Raw genomic sequence first — 19,568 nt, forward strand, 5'->3', positions numbered from 1 at the left:
GATAAAGTAAAAGACAAGAAGAAAAAAATTGTCATAAAAGACTATTTCTATGGAATAGATAAAAAAAGGAAATATGACCTATTTCTAGGCCTGCTTATTCGGCCGGTTCCGGTTCTACCCGGTCCGGTTGACCGGGTACCCGGTTGCAAAATCTCATGAATCTCGGAACCGGAACCGGATCCGGAACCGTCCGGTTCCGGTTTGGAACCGGCCGGTACCGGTTTCGAACCGGAACCGATTTGTAGTTTTAATTTTAATTTAAGTATACTAATTAACGAAAAGTTGTTTATTATTTAGCTAATTTTAATCTGACACTAAACTAGATTTAACTTATATATAACAACAATTACATTATCTCCACTTAGTATCAAGAAATATGATTCTCACGTTAGCCCACGAGTTGTCTGTGATGTCAAACCAGAATTACGGTGTATTCTTTCGCATGTTTCCTCAATTGGTAACCTCCACCTTGACTCCTCTAAGAGCTTTCATGATCTGTTAAAATTATTTTTGTTTAAAGAACTCAAAGTATAATGGTAAATAATGATCCAAACACAAATTGGAAAATTATATTGTCAAACCAAGAGTAGCATTTATTTTAAGCAATATCAAAGTAGCAAAGGAATACATTCAGTAATACTAAAGAATCAAAACCAACCTTGATAATAATAAATGAATTACCATTAATTACTATACTTCAATTTTAGTAAAAAAAAAATAAATTTAATATATATTATTCGGTTTCGGGTAGGAACCGGTCGGTTCCGGATAGAACCGGAACCGGAATTTATGAAAACATTAGAACCGGTACCAGAACCGGAACCGGATTCTTCAGTTCCGGTTCTTCAATTATCCGATCGGTTCCGGTTCCGATTCCGGATACCCGAGAACCGGAGAACCGGTTAAACAGGCCTACCTATTTCAATGGGACGGGAGAGTAATAATAGTAGTACTATGCACTGTCATAAGATGGACGGTTCTAATGAGAACTTTTTAAAATGAATATTTAAAAATTAAAAAATTATACTGCTCTCTAAAATATTAGTATAAGTTTACTTTACAAAACATATTAAATACTAGTAATAATAAATTAAAAATTAATATTCCCTCCGTCCCATGCTACTCGAACTTTTCATTTTAGGCCGTAAATTTGAGATTGATTTTTTGTGTAATTAAATTAGAATTTTAAGTGTAATGAGACGTCACTTAATAAAGGACCTCTTAACTTAAACTAACATATTAATTAAATGCATTAATTCTAACTTAAACTATAAATAACGTAAGGAGTTTGTGACGTGCCGAAAAGTAAAAGTGCAAGTAACATGGGACGAAGGGAGTATGTTTTATTGTGTCAACTGATATTAATATATTGACAAAGGAATACAGGTCTCTAATATCCAACAAAATTGTGATACGGGTTGAAACTCGAGGGTTATAACATTTTGAAATAAATTGAAGAGTACAGACCAAAACTAGTCCTGAACATATGACCATTTTACGATTTTGGTCCTAAACTTTATCTTTTGAATTTTTTGGTACTGCACATTTCAAATCAGATCATAATTGGTCCTCCGTTTACAATTCCGTTAATTTTATAACGGTCAACGGATTTAACTCAATTTTGACCAATTTAAGCATTTTAATTATTTAATAATCAAAATTATTTTCTGTTAAAAATAAATTGAATTTGGTGACATGAGGGTAAATCCAAGTCCAACGACGGTGTAACGCCAACGCCACCGAGCACACCTTCTGGAGTCCTCAAGCGGAACACTTCCGAGAAGTGGCGGCCGCCTGTTGGTACGGCGGGAAGCGTTGGCAGCCCTACCCCCAAATCCGACGCTATAAAGGTGAAACTCCATAACCAAGCACAATTTGTTCATGCCGATGAGGTATCTACTCCCAATTCGGCTAAGCAACAGAAATCAGATAACGATCAGGATTTCCTTGCTACCAGGGTCAGGCTGAGGAGTGTCAACAACAAAGAAAAACTAAATAATTGAATCCAATAGTTTAGGAATTAGTAGGATTTTGTTTTGTTTTTTTCCTTTTGATTCAGTGTTTTTTGGTTCTTGTAATTTCAATTCCTTTTTGCTGAATTCCAAATTGCGATTGAAGCATCGTAAAAAAAATGGAAATTGTACTTTTTTTTGTGTGTGTAATTGAATTGTGAAATGTGAATGTGAAAAACCGCACCGGGGCTCCGCCGCCTGCCTCAACTTCGCCGACTCCGTCTCGCGCCTTCGCATCCCCTTGTAGAAAGACGCCAAGGACCTCAGGAAGGCCGCCGCAGCCACCGCTGAGGCGTTCCGGCTGAGGGAGGGTTTTGCGGGGAAGGGCGCAACGGAGTTCTCGGGGGTGTGCGAGGTGTCGGGAGTGGCGGGGCTGGCGGAGGCGGTTCTTATGTCGCCGCCGCCGTTGTTGGGTGGCGATTCAGCTGGGATGAGGTGGAGAGAGATGCTTAGGACTTAGGAGTAATAAATTAGAATAATAATTAATGATATAATTAGTGAGTTAAAAATAATAATTAAGAGCTTTAATCGGTCAAAATTGAGTTAAATACTTTGACCGTTATAAATTTAACGGAATTGTAAACGGAGGACCAATTGTGATCCGATTTGAAATGTACAGGACCAAAAAATCCAAAAGATAAAGTTTAGGACCAAAATCGTAAAATGGTCATATGTTCAGGACTAGTTTTAGCCTTTACTCTAAATTGAAGTACAATAATAATTTGACACCGTTATAATTTAGTAAGTGGAGTAATATTTTATGAAATTAACACCAAACCAGACATTCCCTAAGCAGTGGGACTGGTAACTTTTAGCACGACACGATAATCTAACTTGAACACGCACAAAATTAATAAGTTTGGGTCATTATCAGGTCTACCCAATAAGAACCCGATGATTTTGAATTAGGTTAGGGATGGATGCAGATTATTCATAAGAGTAAAGGTCTTTTTTGATCCTTAACATATGTCGATTTTTTGATTTTGGCCCATAACATTATCTTTTGAATTATTTGGTCCTTAACAAATAAAAATCAGTCACATTTGGTCCGAATTGGACGAAAATGGTTAAATCTAACGGTCAACTAATATTAATTGAATTTTGACAGGATTAATATTCAATTAACTGTTTTTTTTATTAATATTCAATCAACTATGGCAATGCGCCACCCCTTTCTGGTTCGCCGGCACCGTACCCTCAAATCCCTGAGATTCCAAAACACAATCTCCGGCACACATTCTCCATATCCCTTCCATGGCTCCTCGCTCTATTCCGACACCAAAATCCCTAGCGCCACCGATACCTTCATCGGAGTCCCATACATACTCCATGAAACATTGTCATCAAAATCCCTAGCGGCACAAGCAGTGTGATTCTGTCAAACGACGAATACAGAGAGGGGCACCATTTCGCGGCGAGGCTAATTCGGTTCAATTTCCCCAATTTCAACATCTCCATGTCCAATCTCAACCGATCAGCGAAGAGGTCGGAAATGCAATCGTGCAGAAACCTGAAATCGGCGTCGTGATTGACCGCTCTCCTCGCTATTGCTGAATATTAATTGATTTGTAAAAATAAAAAAACAGTTAATTGAATATTAATCCGGTCAAAATTCAAGTAATATTCGTTGACCGTTAGATTTAACCATTTCCATCCATTTCGGACCAAATGTGATCGATTTTTATTTGTTAAGGACCAAATAATTCAAAAGATAATGTTATGGACCAAAATCAAAAAATCGTCATATGTTAAGGACCAAAAAGGACCTTTACTCTATTCATAAAGGAATAAAATTATTCCCTCCGTCCCCAAAGAGTATGAACTTAGGGTTGAGCACGAGTTTTAATGCATTATTGGTAAAGTAAGAGAGAGGTAGATAGGGAAATTTTTTAAGTATTGTTAGTGGAAAATGAGACCTACCTCATTAGAGAGAAGAGAGTTTCCAAAGTTGGAATGCTCATACTCTTTGGCGACGGACGAAAAAGTAAATAATGCATACTCTTCAGGGACAGAGGAAGTATTATTTTTTATTATTAAATATTACTATACTTTAAATTTAAATCGTGATAAGGTTTTAATCATATTATATTAAGTTTTGATTAAGGTTGAGACCTGATAAGAACCTACCAATTTTTTATGTTGGGTTAGAGTTTGTCCTTAATTATTAGGTTGGGTTGATTTTGTGTTGACTTAATAGTGAACCAATCTGCACGATTTGTCAACCCTGCCTAAGCCTAAAAGGGATTATATAAATTATTAATTCTATAAATTGTTACTAAACACGATTGTTTCAAATTGATTGTTACATTTTATTCCACCAGTCCACAATTACAAGACCAAGTTTGACCGGATATAGATTTTAAGAAATATTTAGGGATGTCAATCGGGCCAGCTCACCGGGTTCAGGGCCAACTCTGCTCGAGTTGCGGTCAATCGGGTGCAGACTAATCGGGTTGTGATTTTTTTTTTGTTATAAAAATTCAACACTAACCCTAAAAGCTCGGGTTTCGGGTTAGCCCATCGGGTTAATCGGGTTGCTACCGATAAAATTAACATGCGATCAATTCAATAAATAATGACAAAAGTTAGTTACATTTGTAAAATATAAAATATTTAATTATGATAAATTTGAGATATATACTTAAACTCAAACACAAATATGATCAAATACAAATATTTGAGATTTGTGCAAAATAAAATATAAATTTAAATATTTTAAAGCATGTTTTAGAAATTTAAATATTTTTTAATGAATTTGAAGTTTCTAATTTATTTATTTACTATTATATTAATAAAAACTTAATATATAATTTATATAATTAATATAAAATTGAAAGTTATTTTATCTAGTTATCTATATTATAAAAATAATCAATGAAGGTGTCCAATTAGGAGTCAAACAAATAGAATAATAAAAATTTTATCGGGTTTTCGGACCAACCCATCGGGTTTTCGGTCAGGCCCTAACGGGTTGCGGGTTAATCGGGTGCGGGCTAATCGGGCTGTGATTTTATTGGGCTACAAATTTTCAACCCTAACCCTATAAATTTTGCGGGCTATTCGGGCCAATCCACGGGTTGCGGACTGCATTGACATCCCTAGAAATACTATAGGAGAAAGTAGGTGGAACAAGTTAGTAGAATATTCATCCTACTTTTATATAGTATTAGTTTTATAGTGATTAGTGAGTGGAATAAAGTTAGTGGAGCGTTGGGTCTATTACCAAAAGTAGAAGCGAAAAACAAATGAGATATTTATTGATAAACGGATGAAAATAGCAAAATGAGACGATTCTTGGTAAACAAAGGGAGTAAATTATTTATAAATAATTATCTTCATACTTATGGTATTATTAAAGATTTTAATTTAAAATTCTTGATAATTTCAACCACGCAGGTTTTCATCAAATCAACTTATCACAATATATCAAAAATCTATTGTTGGTTTAACTTGATTTCTTTTGGGACATAATATATAATAATATTTGCAAAGGAATTCCAAATCCAATTTTTGCAGATTTGAATAATCATTTCAAATTAGGGTTGTTACATTTCGTTTCATATAGTAATACGCAAATAATAAATTTGTTTAATCATTCAAAAACTAAAATGTAATGTATGGTTATTGTGCTAGTATATCAATTAGTCTGTTATAGAGTAAATGTATTTTGAGGTTGTGTGTGATGATATAAATAGCGAAGGAAACGTAATTAAGAGCAAAAAAAATGGCATTTCCAAATGTAGAAGTCTAGAGTTCCGGGTGTCCAAGCTTTGATGTTGTTGTTGATTTGTGGAATATTGCATGAGCGATGACGTCCAACGTTAACCTAACGGAGCCACCTGAGCTGATCAAGAAAGGTCTGGTGATATGCCGGGAGACCCACACCTATCACACCTTCGGCATTTTCTACGGCCAAAATCCCCTGGATTTCTCGTTTCCCCTTTTCCTCCTACAGATTTCCACTCTCCTTCTCATTACTCGCCTCGTCCGTTTCCTCCTCAAGCCCCTCCGCCAGCCCAATGTCGTCTCCGAGATCCTGGGCGGCATCATCTTAGGGCCTTCCGTGTTGAGCCGCAACGACAAGCTACACGCCTATATCTTCCCGCCTGAATACAACTATGTGATCAAGAATGTGGGCTTGCTGGGTCTAATCTATTTCGTCTTCGTCTCCTCCGTCAAAATGGACGTCATGGAATTCAAAAGATCAGACCGAAAAAATTGGTACATTGCCGTCTTCGGGATGTTTGTCCCCCTTTTTTGCAGTGTCACTGTGGGCATGCTCCAAAAGAATTCCTTACATGCAGGCCTTGGAACCTTCTCCGCAATTTGGGGTATCAGCATGAACCTGTCCATCGCCGCTTTCCCCGTCGTCTACCCCATCGTCAAGGAGCTCAATCTTCTCAGCTCCGGCATTGGCCGCATGGCCCTTACAACCACCATGATCTCCGACTTCGTCGGCTTCCATGTGCTCATCGTCTTTGAGATGCTCGTTCAGGGCCAACGCAAGCCCATTTTCTCCCTTTGGTTCTTCCTCTCCTTCATCGGTGTCGCTGTGGCCTGCCTTTCTGGAGCTAAGCAATTTATGGACTGGATCGTTAGAAGCACCCCAGAGGAAAAGCCGGTGGACGAGGCCTATGTCACTGCAATTCTCGTGGCCGTCATAGCGGCCGCGTTTGTCACTGACACTTTCGGGATGTCTGTGGCAAACGGACCCATGTGGATGGGCCTGGTTGTCCCAACAGGGCCTCCTTTGGGGACGGCTTTAGTGCAGAAGATAGAGACCATTGTCACAAACATCCTAATGCCATTTATCTTTATGTACATTGGTTTGGTTTTCGACTTTACCTCCGTCTCCGGGCAATGGTCTCATATGCGCCCGCTCATGCTCATGTTGATCTCCGCTTATACCATGAAGATTCTCTCCACTTTCATAGCTTCGCGCTTTAACCACATGACCATCAGAGACAGCCTCACGCTTACTCTTCTACTTGGGTTGAAGGGCCAAGTGGATTTCCTCATGCTTGTCCGTTTAAATGATTTGAAGATACTTGACACCCCTCATTTCACGGCCATGGCGCTCTCAGCCACCACCATGACCGCCCTGGTGACGCCGCTCATCAGTATCCTCTACGACCCCAGGCGGCCCTACCTGCTCGACAAGAGGAGAAACATCCAGCATTCTTTGCCCAATGCTCAGCTCCATATTCTGGCTTGCATCCACTCCCAAGAGAATCTCTCCGGGCTAATGAGGTTGATCCAGGTCACCAACCCTACAGCATTGACTCCTCTATCGGTCGACGCCCTCTGCCTGGAGGACCTCATTGGCTCCAACCCTGTCCTCATCGACCACCAGGCAGAGGGTGAGGAAGAAACACCCGACAAATCCAACGTCCACAGCGCCTTGAAGACGTTTCAAGACGCCATGGGCGATGACTGCCTCACCATACACTCTTACACCACCATCACCTCAAGGACGAGCATGTACCAGGACATCTGCCAGATGGCGCTCGCAAACAACGCCAGCCTGGTCGTCCTTCCTTCTAGGGACAGCAACCAGTCCCTCAATAACCAGGTGTTGGTCCATGCGCCGTGCTCGGTGGCAATCATCATGGACAAAAGCCCGCACCAAACGCTCGTCCACGGCGCCCTAAGGAGCCCCATGCAGCAACTGGCGATGCTCTTCCTCGGAGGGGCGGATGCAAGAGAGGCTCTGGCATATGCTGACCGCATGGTCGGGAACCCAGATGTGTCTCTGACCGTGGTGCGATTCCTCCCGGGGAACACCAACACCAACACCAACACCAGCGAGGGCGATAATGATATGGAAAAGAAGCTGGATGACGGGCTGGTGACACAGTTCTGGCTCAAGTGTGAAGGGAAGGAGCGGATCTCGTATCGGGAGGTGGTGGTGAACAACGGGGAGGAAACTATTGCTGCTATACAGGCCATGGATAAACAAGTCTACGATTTGTGGATTGTGGGGAGGAAGCATGGTATAAATCCAGTCCTTTTGAGCGGATTGTCAGGTTGGAGCGAGGAGAACGAGTTGGGAGTTATCGGAGAGTATGTCGCCTCTGCAGATTTCAATAGCACGGCTTCTGTTCTCGCTGTGCAACAACAGATTTTACGAGGCCAACAAAAGGTTTCTGCTACTAGTTTCTTTAAAACCTTTCCCTTCTCTACATGTAGGAACAACTTACAATCTCTACATAATTAATTAGTTTGAATTTTTTTATTACATGAGATCAAATATTCTACTTTGAAAGTGAGTGCAAAAATTGAAAATTGATGTATCATTGTTATTCTATTTTTATATATAAATAGGCCAAGTTTGACTGTGTATGAATTTGGTGCGACTACTTGTTCTCAATAATAGTACTATGAGATTCATATAGGCCACCCAATTTAAATAAATAATCATTCTGACGAGAAAAATAAATTAAATATATAAATTTGCTCGTAGAAATTTCGTGGAATTGCATGAGGCCATGAGCTTATCTTGGTTCAAGAATTGAATTATTTATTGCATTCTTTGCCCATGTACGAACTTGGAAGTTGTGCTTACATTGGATGTTCAAAATCGTGGCACGCTAGAGAGAATTTACTTTGGCGATATTCGAATTTTGAGTGAATTTAGAAATAATATTTCCGTAAATAAGAATTTCTTTTGCATTGTGTGAAAGAGGGACACGCCACAGGTATTTAAAGAAAAACATATCAATATTATTGATGCATTCAAATTTTATTTTTAAATGAAACACGTTAATAACTTTGATGTCTTTTTCTTTTAAAGACGCTAATAAATTTGACGTTTTCCCTTTCACAAACAAAAAAGATCATTAAGGCAATCTTTTACCTAAAATCATCCCAACTTTTAAATTTTACTCTACTTTTTTTTTGTTCGATTGTACGATATGATCCGTAAAAAAGTTTATTTAATTAAATACTATTTGATGCATGCTTTCTTCCCACATTTTAAATTTTCTTGTATTGAGTAAAATACGAGATAGATAGATTTTTTGTCAAAAAAGTAAACGATTCAATTATCTTAGAATAATTCAACTAGTTTGAAACTGAGAGAGTATGAAAGACTGAAAGGAATTACTTAAGGTCACAGTTCTCATATTATTTGGCTCTCTTCTACTTCCAACAAAAATCATTACTCTAGTAATCTTAAAATAAATTGGTTTTGTATAGTAAAGTGTTTTTTAAAAAGGTAAGATGATAGCTCTCACGATAAAAGTGTACTTTAAATAGATTTCGGTGTGGATGGAGATTGATTTCTGCTACTAATATTTGTGTGGCGCAAAGAACATTCACATGATATTTTTAAGGTATGATTTCAATATTTAGTGGACTCATCACTCGATGTGGATGTATCCATAATCCATGCATATGCTTACGAAATTATTTTTGAAACCCTGCTAGTATTATTTAGTTACTTTAAGTATTCTTGCCTTTTGTTTCTACTTTCTAGGCTTCAATGTCCCACCTACTTTCTCCGTTTCAGTAGTGGAGATTTGACACATAAATTAAAAAAAATATGTATAGTATATTAAATAAAAAGATAGTAGTAAAGTAGGAGAGATAAAAATATAGAGAAAATAAAGTAGGAGAAAATAAAAAGAAAGAATGAAAAAATGTATTATTTTTTATTAAAAAAGAAAATGAATCTACTATTATAAAATGCCTAAAATGAAAATGACTCCACTATGGAACGAAGGGAGTATAGCATAACACGTCAATTACTTATTTATTTTAAGTTTGGGAGGTCAATATTTTCTTAATTGTATAAATGTTTTATGATTTAAACTCCATTCAGTAGGCTTTTGATTCTTAATGCTAAGGTACGTGTATATAGAAAAACATGTATATAGGACTTGTATTTTAAAATTTTTACTTTTTAGTTTATGAAAATAAATTATCTATATAATATGATTTGCCTTTTATTATTACTAAGTAAATAAAAAATAATAAATAAACTGAATAAACAAATCATTCTTGTAAAGATGTAGAGACTAATCGGTATATCACAGATTCACAGCTTGTTACATAAGATATTTCAGTTGGTTTCTTATAAAAGTAAGATTAAGCATCCCAACCTATATAGTGCGTACAATCTATCATAAACGGTTTAAGTTATTTCATCTTGGATAGTTGATTACATTGGAGGGTGGTAAAGCATTGAATATGATTACGTTGAGATAAATACTTCTTGTTGGATAAACCATGTAACGACCCGCCCATCTAGGGTATAATAAATGCGGCGAGCGTTAACTAGGCAGACTTAAATGCATCAAAAATCATAGGCTAGGGTTCAATTTAAAAATGGATTTAACCAAAGCATTAAATGAACAATTAAGTAGAGGAAGAATAATGCCTTAGCGAAGAAAATCAATAAAAGGCTATCGCAATAAATGCTCATCAGAGTTTCCAAAATAATTCCAACTATTTCATATCCAAAATATTCCCACGAAATAAAAGCATTCATCCCAACCAAAAGATAACAATTTTTCATAAAATATAGCGGAAGCGACCAAGAAAGAAGTGAGGCTATGTATGGAGACACAACGACACTTTAAGTACCAACTGATCATCTTATTATTTCCTACTCAACACCGCCGCCCGCTCGTCACCGCTCAACCTGCACATAGGGAAAACACATGCAGGGCTGAGTACTATAAACATACTCAGTGGACTCATGCCGAAAACAGTTTTATCACAATTATAGTTATCATGCCATTTTCAAGTGTCCATCGGGGTTTTAACTTTAGAAAGACCCGAGGCACCAAAATATATTCTTTCTCAAATATCACGGTCGCGCAACCATTTTTCTCATCGACGTTTACCATATCTCATTCTACATGACAAGGACTGCGGCCGCAATCCAGGTCACTAGACCGGCCGACCCGTACGCCAGCACTCGGTCTAACATTGGTGTACACTAATCCAAGTAGAGTTTGCGGCTCTACAAGGATCCGAATTCGATTAAATCAATAGTGGCATAGCCACGAGGGATAGGCACGACAAAACAAATCAAGGCATGATAACACATATCTCATTCTCATCAATATCAGTTTAGGACAATGTCCTTATTTTAAAAGAAAGCCCACCTCGTCGGCTTAGCTCGAAAGTATTCTCTTCTCCCGTTTATCACGCTGAGAGCGCGAAGTATCACCTTTAAATTAGGCGTATCACAAATCAGTTTCAATCATTGATTTCAAAATCATGCATGTTCCCATGTTTCCCTTTTTTTTCCCATCGATAAATCTTTAATATCATCATCCAAAGTCAAGGTATGATTAGCATATTGTTTTTATTCAAATAACAACTCCAAATTCACCATTAAATCGTGCCACGCGTGAGTGTTCCACACACACAACACACGCACACACCGCACACATGCACGCACGCCGAGGCGTGCACGCACACGCATACACGGCCACACACACACGGCCACACACACACACACATCCATGCATCCCAAAATTCATCAATTTATTTCCCCTTCACTCAATCTAAATGCATGTGGACTCAAGAACACCGATTAATCGGTAGAAGAAGAGGAGATCAAAATTAAAGTACCTTTTTCCAAAAGACAATCGGTAGAAACAAGTTATAGCCTTGATTCTTCAATAAACTCTTGAATTTCAACTTGAATTCTTCTCAATTGATGAAGAAATCTTGGAGAAAAGATGAAGAAAATTTGGAGAGAGTGGGGAGAGAGTGAGAGACGGTTTTTGATAGTGGGAGGAGGCGTGATTTATGATCTAGGGTTTTGGTCTTCTCTCTTATTTATAGAGTGCCAAAATAATATCCAATAATTAAATAAATCAAGATTTGAAAGATTTGTTGGTTGGATGTTGGCGTGAAGTAGAGAGAAATAAGGGGAATTCGAAAATTATAGGCTATTTAATTAGCCTATAATTAAATTCAAATATTTTACGGAGTAGAATATTATATCACGGAGCAAGAATATATAATTAAATCTCCCCAAATAATAGGAAAAGTGGCGTGACTTTTGATTCCTTAGAAGGAATTTAATATAAATCCTAATTAAATTAGGATATGGCAATATCTTCTTAGATATGGCAAGATATGGTAGGATAATCTAGCATATTTATATTTATTCATGGAATAGAATAAATAAGAGATCAAATAATATAATAAATAATTTCTCCCTCCCTTCTAGATGAGATTTTCGAAAATCTCATGGATATCAAAGGTGGTGTTTTCGAAAATCCCATGATGGAATTAACGTATAATTGGACTTTGGATTTAATTTGGATAATCATCCCAAACAAATAATTAAATCCAAGAAAAATAGGATTTCTTCTCCAAATAAAAATAGGAGAGACCGAAAATTCCACATGCTTAAATAATGCTCCTATTTAATTCTCACTCATCCATTAGGAAAATAATCCACCACAATTATATTACTCCGCATCAAATATTCACACCAAGTCAATCATTTCTTTACTTCCTCTTCTTTTTCTCAACGCATTGACCTTTCAACGGCCACGTCATATTTTCCACATCTTTGACTATTCAATAGCCACGTCATAATTTCAACATGTTGACTATTCAACTCAATCTCAATTCTCATACGCAATTAGGTCACAAAGACACCATGTAATTAATCACTCATCAATTAATTCGCATATCATAGCATTTAAGGCATTTAATGCAAAAATTTTATAACCCGAAAATTAGGGTTTGAAAAAGTGGGGCGTTACAAACCAAGTATGAGATCTTGGTGATGATTTACTTTAAATTAATCTATATAAATAACATAAAACAATACAATGTTAGTTATACAATACCATGACTTATTTATATGTACATTTGAATTTTTCGTAATCCAATAATCATTACATCTTAGAGCATCAGCAATGGAGGACGTCCCGGCGGACGTCTGCCATTAGGCGAGCAAGAGGCGGACGCGGACGTCGCTTGCGGACACCGCAGATCCGCGGCTTTCCGAAGACGTCCGTCATTGCGGTGCCACGACGGACGTCCCTATTTTTTATTTTTGACTTTTTTTAAAACTCTATATATACGGCTCGTTGCAAACTCTATATATACGACTCGTTACAAACTCTATATATTCGGCTAGTGGCAGACTATAGAGATTCAAGGCATAACATGTATTTTGTTTGAATTGATTTTTGGTTTGGGATGGTTTTTTTAAATTTAAATATGTATGCTTTTTTAAAAAAAAATATCGTTGCATTTTCTCCGTATTCGTATCGAAATTTTAGTTCCGTAAATTGCATATTTGTGAATTTGTGAATTTTTATTATTGTGGATGTCCTTGGGAATGTCTGCAATTGTGCAGTGGGATGTCCTTATGACGTGGCATTGCAGTGGGAAGTCCTTATGATATGTGGCAGAAGGTGTTTTTGAAAAGTCTGTCATTCGTCCCACCGTGGATGCTCTTAGTATCAGTATGTTGCATACAAGAAGAGTTAATTGTGTAATTATGTAGAATCGCGTTTCGGTGTGCTAAAGGAGAAAAAATTCAGTGGTCTCGGAATACCACGGTGGAAAGCATATGTGGTATACCCTACCAATAGTATTTTGACAAATAGATATGCATATTGGTTTCACCTCCAACTAGAATGACACATAGACACATACAATTATAGAAATTTCTCATGTGCATAGATAGATAATATAGATCCATATACACACATATATGCACATTAATTACCATCCAATTACCATCCAATTAGTTAACAGCAAAAAATTGATTTGATATGAATACTCATTAACTACGAGAAAATCTTTCGCGACAATTGAATAGCCGCCATTTCTACCATTGTGGAGAACAAAATTACACTCCAAATCATATAAGCACCAATAACACGTAACTTGATTAAATACATTGTACACAATATTTAATAGAATTATTTTTCTATATGAATGATAATATTGTATACTTCTTATTTTATTTTTCTGTATCATGTTAAGAGCATCCCCATCCGTGCTCTTAGTTAAGAGCACGGAAGTGGGCCCGGACCCTCTTTTACTGCTTGTCCTTAGCTAAGAGCACAACACCCACATCCTTGCTCTTAGCTAAGGACAAGCTCAAGGGTCCCACCATTCTATTATTCAATTTAAATAAAAACATTTTCACAATATTAAAATGCATTAAAATATCCGAAATACTATTACAAATTACAAAATAATTAAAAATTACATAATTAAAATCCTAAAAATTAAAAATTACACAAATAAAATCCTAAAAATTAAAAATTACACTACTCGTTGCCGAATTTCGCCCAAATGTGATTGATTAGATCTTTTTGTAGCTCAGTGTGGGCTCTTGTATCGCGCATTGTGTGTCTTCTTTCCATCCTCTCGTTCACCGTCGTATGCACACCTCGACGTGGGGGAGACCTCACGGTTGAGCTTCCGGCTTCATCCTCGTCGTAAAAGTTACCCGCCATCGGTCCTTCGTCAGCTATAATCATGTTGTGCAAGATAATGCACGTGTACATGATGTCGGCGATATTCTTAACGTACCAAAGCCGAGAAGGGGACTTCACAATGTTGAATCGGCCTTGAAGGACACCAAAAGCTCTTTCGACGTCTTTCCGAGCAGACTCTTGACGCTGTGCAAAAAGAATCCGTCTCGGCTCTTGTGGATTGCTGAACGACTTCACGAAAGTCGACCACCTTGGGTAGATACCATCGGCGAGATAGTAACCCATGTGGTATGCATTTCCGTTGACGGTGAAGTCGATCGCCGGTGCTACACCATTCAAAACATCATCGAAGAGTGGTGAAGAATATAGCACGTTCAAGTCGTTGTTGGATCCGGCAACACCGAAATATGCATGCCAAATCCATAGGCGGTAGTCGGCGACCGCTTCAAGGATAAGCGTTGGGCCGCCACCTTTGTGGCCGCTTAAGTGTTGCCCCCTCCAAGCAGTCGGGCAATTCTTACACTTCCAATGCATGCAGTCAATGCTGCCTAGCATACCGGGAAAACCGTGGACTGTTTCGTGAAGACGAAGCAACCGTTGACAATCGTCGATGGTGGGTGCCCGAAGGAATTCCTCGCCGAAAGCAGAACGAACGCCGTCGCAAAAACTCTTGAGGCATAGGATTCCAGTTGACTCACCGACATGCAAATACTCGTCGAAGAGGTCAGCCGTTTGCCCAGTAGCAAGTTGTCGGATGGCACAAGTACACTTTTGCAACGCCGTGAGACTTTGCCGACCGGTTGCGTCTGCACCTTCTTGAAAGTATTCAACGCGGGTGGACAATGTGGTGACAATACGCATAAACAACCGTTTTGACATGCGAAAACGGCGCCGAAAGTAATCTTGTGGATACCGCGGCTGGTCGGAAAAATAGTCGGCAAAGAGCCTTTCATGGGCTCCCTCTCGATCACGAGGGATGTAGCGACGTTTTGCTCTAGTTGGTTGAGGAGGAGGGGCGTTGGCGGCGACATAGGCTTCATAGGCGGCACGATATTGTTCATAATATTCTTGTTCTTCGCGCTCCGCTTCCGCAATGAGATTGGTGAAATCCATTTTTGAATTTTTTAGAAAGATTTTGGAAGATGTAGATGATTTAGTATGAAAAAGTATGAATGAGAGATAATTTGATGTGAAAAGTGGATGATGAATGTGTGTATTTATAGATGATTTTGGGATTAAAAAAAAAAAAAAATTCACAAAAATCCAAAAAAAACGTCTATAAACGGCTCTATTTTTTTGGGAATCCAAAAATATTTTTTTTTATTTTTTGGTATTATTTTGAATTAATTATGAATTTTTAAAAAAGAAATTAAAAATCGAATTTGCCAACGGCAAAGCCGTTGGCCAATAAAAACACGCCACGTATGGCTGCTCAGCGGCACGGACGTGCTCTTAGCTAAGAGCAGCGCCGTGCCGCTGGCACGGACGGACGAGCTCTGTCCAGCGGCACGGACGGACAAGGCGACGGACGAGCACTGCTGCGGATGCTCTAAATATGAATGGTAATATAGTATAATTCTTATTTTATTTTTCTATAGCACGTTAACTTAATAATTGTTGTATTTTATGTTAAAATATAAAGCAATGAGTACTAATAATAATAACATGATCCAAAATAATATTTTTACTATATTAAAAATTTGCCAGTACACCATAAAAACTCTAGAAACAAAATAGATTCTAAGCTTGTCGTAATAAATAGCAATTAAAATATAAAAATAAATAAAACTATGATACTCAAATTGATCACCAATAATAAAGTTTAATCCTATCAAAAGTACTCAATAGTTAATATATAAAGATTTTCTCGTAGTTAATAGTATATATTGGGCTCTCGAAATTTTCATATCAAATCAAATTTTTGCCGTTAACTAATTGGATGGTAATTAATGTGCATATATGTGTATATGGAGGAGCTATATTATTTATGTATGCACATGAGAAATTTCCATAATTGTGTGTGTCTATGTGTCATTCTAGTTGGAGGTGAAACCAATATGCATATCTATTTGTCAAAATACTATTGGTAGGATATACCACGTATGCTTTCCACCGTGGTATTCCGAGACCACTGAATTTTTTCTCGTGCTAAAGGTAATAGTGTCCCAAGAAAGGTTTAGAACGAGATTTTATTGTAAAACGGTTAGTTGGGGTTTATTTCAGACAATAAATACTGATCTTCTATATATACTATTATCACTTAGATAAAGAATTTGAACAAAATCAATATACCATTAAAACTTGAATAAAAAATGAACATTTAATATCTTAAACATAAAAATAAATTAAATTTGAAATGTATACGGATTTGATAATCTGAATTTGGAAGGGAAGTTAATACTGATCATGATAGTGACTCTAATCAATTACTTTTTAAGTTGGCTTTAATTGGATTAAACTAAGTATGGTAAAGTTAAGTCTTTATGTTGAGGTCTATCTAGATATTCTTAAATCACTGACACTTTATAAATTGTGAAAAGAGAATCATATTAGAGCATCTCCAATGGTCGGCTAGCGACCGGCTAGTCGATTCTTCGCGCTGGCCGATCGGCTAGCCGAACCATTGGAGGCGGCGAGCGGCTAACCGGCGAGCCGATCGGCGTGGGCTGGCCGATTGGTGGGCGCTGGCCGATGCGCTGGCCGCCATTGTGGCGGCCCGATCGGCCAGCGCCGAATATTCTTTTTTTTTTTTTTTTAAAAACCCTATATAAACGCGATTTTAGTTTCATTTTCATTTGCACCATTTGTTTTAACGATTTTTCTCTCTATCTAACTTTCTGTACAAGAGCATCATTGAGCGATGAGTAACGCGGGTGGTAGCGGTGGTGGTAGTGGTGGTTGTGGTGGGGATGCTGAGGAGTACGAACGGAGGATGAACGAGGCTATGAATGCCTACATGAACCGCGGGATGGAGCGGTACATGCGTAGGGTGGAACAGCAGGCGATACCTCGCCCTCCACGGGTTATCCACCGCCGAGCAGTGATTGATCGGGATCACGCCGCTGCACATCAGCGGCTGTACGACGACTACTTTTCAGAGAACCCGCGGTTTCCCGCCAACATGTTCCGGCGGCGTTTTAGGATGCGCAGGGAGTTGTTTATGCGCATCGTTGGCGCATTAGAGCGTCGATATCTGTGTTTTCGCTTCAGGCACGATGCGGCTGGCAGACCCGGCCACACCCCTATTCAAAAGTGCACGGCGGCAATCAGGCAGTTGGCCTACGGAGGCGCGGCAGACATGTGGGATGAGTACCTCCACATCGGTGAGTCGAAAGCCCTGGAATGTCTGAAGGATTTCTGTGGGGGCGTGATAAACGTTTTCGGTGAGCAGTACCTTCGAAGCCCTACTCCCGAAGATTGTCAGAATTTGATGCAGATGCACGGGGGGAAGCATGGGTTCCCCGGGATGTTAGGCAGCATAGATTATGCATTGGGAGTGGAAGAACTGTCCGACTGCCTGGAAGGGGGCCTACACGACCGGCTACAAGTCAAAGAATCCCACGATAATCCTCGAGGCCGTAGCTGATTACCGGCTGTGGATCTGGCATGCGTATTTTGGGGTAGTCGGGTCGAACAACGACCTCAACGTCCTGAACTCATCTCGCCTCTTCAACGAGAAGTGTCAGGGCGTCGGTCCAGCCGTCTCATTTGTGGCCAACGGCAACCGGTATGATATGGGCTACTACTTGGCGGATGGGATATACCCTCGGTGGCCGGTCTTTGTGAAGACGATCAGGCAAACAAGTGATGAAAGGAAGGCCTACTTTGCGGAACGGCAGGAGTCGGCGCGCAAGGACGTGGAGCGCGCATTTGGTGTGCTCCAGTCTCGATGGGCGGCAATTAAGGGTCCAACGCGTTTGTGGGATGTCGGATGCATTTCCCAGATAATGTACGCCTGCATTATCCTGCACAACATGATCGTCGAAGACGAAGGCGTACAACTGACTAGTTGGGCCAATGATGATGAAGTCGGTCCAAGCCACGGAACGGCCACCCCTAGTGTACGACGTGGGGTACCTCTCGATGAAGCCGGCCGCCTCAAGGAATTTGCCAACATGCGCCAAGTGGATGCTCATATTCAACTCCAAAAGGATATAATTGAAGAGTTGTGGGCACGGAGGATTGCACGGCGATAGTTTTTTTTCTTTATTATGTACCTTTTTAAATGTAATTTTTTTTTTTATCTATGTACCTTTTTTAAATGCAATTAATGAATTTTCCCGTATATGTCTCGTAAATTTAATTCCGTAATTTAATCGTAATTTTAATTCCGTAAATGTTGTATTTTTTGAATTATTTTTATTGCGGCTGGCCTAAATCTGATGTGGCAGGTGGATTTTTAGTGCTGCTGACGTGGCAGGGGGAGAAACTGCTGGCCGATTTCTTGCCGAAGTACCATTGAAGATGCTCTAAATAAGTTGCACAGTTGCACTTCATAGACATTTTGAAATCCATTTATCAAATTACTCCATGTTTCTCTGTAGGGTTTTGTTTTTGTCCACGTGATACTGAAACCTTAGTGCAAGTAATTGGTGGTTCGAATCAAGTAGTGGAGTGATAGGAGCTAGAATCAAACATTCATCTATAAAAAAATGTAATAAAAGGTATATAAGAGTATGCCTAAGATCCTTTATTCAGATATATTGAATAATTGAATGTCTAGATAATTTCATGAATTAAACATGTAGTTTGGAAAGTAATCATATGAGAATCAAGGATATTCAATATACCTTCAGCACTTAAAATTACAAATTGGTTCATTTTAGCCCAAAAATGACGGAATCATTAAATTATAAAAATTAATTTAAGTAAGAGAAAGAACGATAGAATAAAGTAAAAATTAAAATAATATTTTTTATGGCTCATTTATTTTGAAATAATTCAAAAAATTATGATTTGACTACATTGAGACATGGAATTAGCAGTAAGTACAATATATAATATGAATACACCAAATAATAAAACAAGGGAATGCCAACCACAAATATAAGATGACTCTACCCACACGAGTAGGGAATATACAAATAGCAAGCTCAGCTAAATCACTTCATTCACTTGAAGAGCC

General features: G+C 38.5%; 1 pseudogene; it reads left to right on the plus strand.

Annotated features, from left to right (window-relative positions):
* Window positions 1–5,820: 5,820 nt before the first annotated feature.
* Window positions 5,821–8,287, plus strand: LOC125189709 (cation/H(+) antiporter 25 pseudogene; annotated as a pseudogene).
* Window positions 8,288–19,568: the final 11,281 nt, after the last annotated feature.

Source organism: Salvia hispanica, chromosome 5, assembly GCF_029641045.1.
Source record: "Salvia hispanica isolate PSC_SH4W2 chromosome 5, Shi_PSC_v1, whole genome shotgun sequence".
NCBI classification, from domain to species: Eukaryota; Viridiplantae; Streptophyta; class Magnoliopsida; order Lamiales; family Lamiaceae; genus Salvia; species Salvia hispanica.